This window comes from Calliopsis andreniformis, chromosome 4 (assembly GCF_051401765.1).
Source record: "Calliopsis andreniformis isolate RMS-2024a chromosome 4, iyCalAndr_principal, whole genome shotgun sequence".
Classification (NCBI taxonomy): Eukaryota; Metazoa; Arthropoda; class Insecta; order Hymenoptera; family Andrenidae; genus Calliopsis; species Calliopsis andreniformis.
In genome coordinates, this window is record NC_135065.1 from 13,601,092 (window position 1) to 13,606,560 (window position 5,469).

The 5,469-nt window shown below is 45.3% G+C and overlaps 1 protein-coding gene across 2 annotated transcripts in view; it reads left to right on the forward strand.

Moving 5' to 3' along the window:
- Positions 1-5,469, forward strand: part of Hen1 (Hen1 methyltransferase) — a 137,377-nt gene that overhangs the window by 88,875 nt on the left and 43,033 nt on the right. The gene's annotated exons all lie outside the window — the stretch shown is intronic.

Sequence of the window (5,469 nt, forward strand, 5' to 3'; positions counted from 1 at the left end):
AATGGTGTCTACTGAACCCTTCAAAGAACCGGCAAATATCTTTCTTCCTCTGCATCCTAGCGCATCCTCAGATCTTGCGACCCGTCCTACACGTGTTGACATGTTGACGTGTTGTCAATTGCAGTGTCATGGGGAGCTCCGCTACGCCGGCTGGCGTCTGGGCGCCGTATTGCTCTTGGCCAGCGCCGACGTCGCCTCGCTGCCAATTCCAGCTCTGCTTGGCTGCGGTAGAGTGGGCTGGGCCGCGCACGTGGCAGGAGCCCTGGCAGGGCCTCTGCTGGGCCTGGCAGTGTTCCCCAACCAGAGCAAGAAGGACGCCAGAGGAAGGAGATTCGTTAGGTTCGTGCGCCTGCTGTCAGCCATCAGCGTGATGCTGTTAGCGGTCGGCGCGATCCTGGGGAACATCTACCTGATCGCTCTGCCGCAACTCAGAAAGCCCTCCTGACAGAGGATCGAGCTGCTCGTCAAGCTCTGCAGGCGGTCCTTCCTCATCGTCAAGATCCAGGAGGCCGCCGAGAGCGTTTTCGAGTAGATGCTCCACGATGTCTCGACGGAATGGGAATCCTTGCGACGAGTGGCGGAGTCCTCTTGGACTCTGGCTTACGTGGGACTTGGTTGAACGAAGACTAAAACTGAATGGTGAAAACCTGAGCATCTATGGGATAAGTGGAGACTGCTTGACCCATTGTCGAAGACTTCTGACACGTTTCTGAAACTGCCAATTTAAAGAAGAGACAAATTTTTGAAGGAATTGAAAATCGTTTATTCTAATCTGATCGAGGTATATGTTATTCTAGTAATGTGATGAAGGACTCCTCCAAAGTGGACTGAATTATGGACACGAGAAATAAAAATGAGAAATATTTGGGAAGATCATCGTCTGTCCCACAGGAGCTGCCATGGAATCCTCTCTCCGTTCGAAGCCCGACAAACTAACGTTTTCCTGATCATTGAAAGTTGTCGGCAAAATCAGCCGATCGATCAAACGAGGAGCGTGAAGACGAAACGCGCTTAATAGAAAGACAGACGAAAGAGATTACTAGAGATACCCTCGGAACATGGCCAAAGAAAGCAGCTGGCAAAGTACGCTCGGTTTAATCGGGCTTCGCTCGAATGTATCGACAAGAGGGATTGAAAATCCCTTTCGACTACCCTTGGTCGTCCTGCCTCGCCAAGAATCGCTGTTAATCAAACCCTGGCAAGGGTGTTCGATCACTGGAGAGGAATCGACAGAATTCCTTGGGATATTTACGACGGCGAGACTAGCACGTTTGTAAAATTAGAAGAATTGTCTCACGGTGAAGTTGGTCCTGTATCCAGGAAGCAATGGACGCCTCTGTACCATAAATCTCTTGAGGAGGACTCTTCCGTGTATTCGAGTATTTCGTGTTCGGAATATAGAATTCTCGAACTTCGTAGATCAAAAGGCGAGAGAAAGTGAAAGGATTGAGACACTTCTCGTGCCATGTAGGATTCTCGTTGAAGAAAGTCTAGGGATAAATTAGAGAAATGGTACTTGCTGAATGGCTGACTTCGTGGTCGAATCGTGTGGGTACTGTATATTGATGACCGTCGAGCAGACGATGTGTGTACAATCGTGTAACTGTAAGCGACAAATCCATTGATTGATAAGGTATTGTTAGATCGTTGTTTTAATCTGCGTGCAGAAAGGAATCCCTAGCAGACTTCCATGAAATTAGGCCCAGCTAGCTAATCAAAGTCCTCTACGAAAGTCTCCAGAATAATCAAAGACTTCCCAAAAACTTCAATTCAGCGGTAAAAAAAATCTCCCCCGTTTTCAAGCCCCTTCTGCACGCAGCCCCCTAGAGATGTTAATCGATAAGGGTGTTTCGAGTCATTCTTCGCTATTAACTATCGAGTAAAGAGGAAAAGGAGTAGCGTAAGTACCTTCGTTCGGTCTTTAAGCCTGCCGAACTCCTTGAGAAGGGCACCCCGCCACCTTCATCCCCCATCCCTCTCGAGAGCCGAGGAATTGCGTAGCTCGATCCAGTTCGAGTCTGCATTTATTGTCCGCGTCTCCAAGAATGATTGCACGGTGCAATGCGTTGTCGCGTTAAGGTAGGTGCTCGTGCGCCCGAGTGCGTTTGTTGTCGAAGACATCGCCGCGTTTACAGTCGACCTGATTTCGATTTCCAGCTTCGAAAAGAATCGTATCGTGTGCAATTTATATCGCCATGGACTTTGCGCTTCTAGGTCGATCCCTTGCGAATCAATTTTCTTCTGTGACGGATGAATTTCAGGTCGCTTTGTTTTTAGTTGCTTTACCTCGTGTACGGACTATAGACTCTTCCAGCTATATTCTAGATCTCGAGATTATTCTTTTTCTACCATAGTAGAGTTCAATTTCATTTCTAGCTCGTCCCAGGGTTCTTAACGATGAAATAATACCGTACTCCATATATCGTTGATGGGGATTAAGCTTAACGATAGAGGAGAGAGAAAGGAGGGAATTTAATAAATGTAAACGCGCGAAGGGAATTGCCAAGACTGCCATAAACGGTGCGCGAGGCGTTCGCGTGTAGAGGAGCGCGAGCGCGTCTGGAATTTTTATCAAAACCTTAGTACCTTTTCCGAACCCTCTAATCGTGCGCGTCTTTGTTCCCCAGCTGGTGGAAGAAGAACAGCCGCCCCCGCACTCTTCCATTTATGCCGCACTTTAAGCTGTGAATATCTTTTCGACTCGTCAGCAATTCTCGAACCACCATTGGACCCTTGCAAAGTAATCGCTTATTCCAAGGCTCACCTCTTGACCGAAATTTTTCAGTAGATAGTCGAAGGCAGCTTGCCCAGTTGAGGGACTTATCGCGCAAAGTATTAAGTGAGAAGAAAACAGGAAAGAAGTTGAAGGGAGAGATCTGCCGTTTTCCCAAGGGCGAAGGTTAAAGCTTAAGGGTCGAGAAATGCTGTCGAGGAATCACTTTCCCTCGGATTCCTCTGCGAGACTTCAAAGGCGCGACACGGATTTCTGTGGCAGATGCGGTCTCGTGATCCCAGGCGGAAAAATCGAAGGGAAAGAGTCTTAGGAACGGGTCAAAGGAATCTTGAATCGTGAGCGGGGAAAATCGGTTATTTTCCCATATAAAAATTTTCCAGATTTCCCACACTGTGGGAGTCTCGTCCGAGCGCGAATTGGAAGCTCGAAGGAATCCGAATTTTCACTGCGATTCGTCCCAAAACTTGTATCGCGACGAAGCATTAAGGATGCTGCCAACCGATAAGAGTAGGTTTATGAATGTACGTAGAAAATATTTGATAGAATATTGGGCCGAATTGTGCTCAGGGTGTCCACGAAATTCCAAAAAAAATTCATTTCAAATTGATGTTTTTTAATTACCTACTATTTTCTATTGCACGCAATTATTTTCAGAGTAAACTTCGATTATCTCAAACTTGAGTTCCTCAGTGTCTGAACGAGAATATTTATTATTTAATTAAAGAATAAAAAATTCCATTTCGATAAGTGAGATTTTTCTGAAGAAGTAGTGGAGGTCCTGAACAGAGGAGGCCACGTTCCCCTGGCAGTTTAGTCGATCGTTGTACCTACTTGTTTATCGATATTATACACACACGAGGCGAACTGGCTGTGATTATGTTAGTGTTACCGACCACGTCGGGCACGGTTAACGATATAACGATAATACGACCTGTAAATACAATTATTGAATATAAATATGATTATATACACTGTGATTCAGTCACGGGCCATACCTAAACGAGGAGCCGTCGAATTCCCCAATTGTATATCAAAAACAATCGATTGCCTGCAATAAAGTCGAGATCGTACCGCGGTTCCCGTAATCAGAATGCCTTTTACCTGACAACTACCGCTCATTCATTCGATTTAGCCGTCAATCATGCGTTATGAACAATTACGATTTATCGCGCGCCAGATAATCGATCTAGCTTCGGTGATTGCGCCAGCAACGGTATATCATGAGCAGTTCCGGCTGTGAAAATAGTAATCCCTACATGGCACAATTTTCTGACTACTTCGAGGAGATTTTCTTAATACTCGTGAGACTGGAAGAAGAGAAAATAAAAACGTAAGTACTATATCAATTTTCTTCTAGACTTTTTACGAGTTCCACTAGAAAATATGGCATTTTTTAATTAATAGAATTTGACCCACCTTCAAATTAAACTAGAGACAAAGTTTTATTTGAATGCATGCAATCTTACCTGCGCTTTAGAAGCGTGAGAATTTTCTGGGTTACCTAATAGAATTTTTGGTTCACTTTTTAGAGTGAAGTCTGAGTGTTCCTTTAAGCAACTTTTCCTATCTTTTTCATTCCTCTCGCGTGTCCGAGAGGGAAACCGATGGGGCTGTGTCTTGGTAGAGTTCAATCATCGTCAGGAGAGAGTTGCATCCGTTACCGTCAAATTTTTTCGAATCGAACACCTGCTCCTCGGTTCTCTTTTCCTTTGAAGAGAGAAGAAGAAGTTCGGTGTTAAGGCGGGGAGAGTAAAAAGAGGAAGCAAGGTGAATTCCGTAAACGTTTATTACGACAAACATAAAACGTATAGTACAAGCCTCTGTGCGGCATTTCAGAGCGAATTTACGGCCTTGCCACGCGATACGGAAACGACTGGCGCCTTTTTCCGTCGTCCATTCAATGCGATTCAACGGTATCCTTAATACTTAAACAAAGAGAAAAGGGAGAAGGTAGAGAGGTGGAGAGACGGGAAGGAGAACGAATCTGTCGCGAAGAATCGTTTTTCTCTGTCTGTCCTATACGTCGATTATACGTCTTGTCGCTAGGCTGTATCGATTACCCTTACGATCTATGTGTTAACATAGTGTTAACTCGACGATACAACACTGTACGGTAGGATCACTACGAGCGAGGGAAGTGAACAGTTCGTCGATCGGAAAGCAGAGAAGTTTGCAGTTGCTCAAAGCCTAGGAACGAAGTCAACGGCATAATTTGACTCGAGCTATGCTTCGTATCTTTTGCATTTAACCGAGGGAGGAGATAAATTGCGCAGATAAATCAAAATGGAACAGCAGCCTGTATGGCAGGATAATTCCCATTAAAACGGACTGAGTGAGGGGTTGGGGCGCTAACTTCCGTCTTTATCCACTTATCCTTGCGGAGCACGAAAGGACTATTCCTCACAATTACATCCTGATCGATCCTCCCTGGGGTCGTAGATCCTTCAAGAGGAGCGTTTATGGTTTGATCAACGACGTAGATGGAGTAAGAGGAGGAAAGTCCTTCTATTGGAAAAGGGACAGTCGAAAGATTTCCAAGACCAGAGAAACAAAATTTCTCAGACGAACTGAAGAGAGATCGTAAGAGATGGATCCTCGAGTCCCAAAATACAGTCGAAATTTCACGTTCGATCGTAGCGTTAACCCAGACAACCCTAATCTCAGCACCACCTAAAAGAAAGACAACCTCCCAGCATATCCACATAAAAGAAAGGCAATCTCCTCGGTAATCTCCA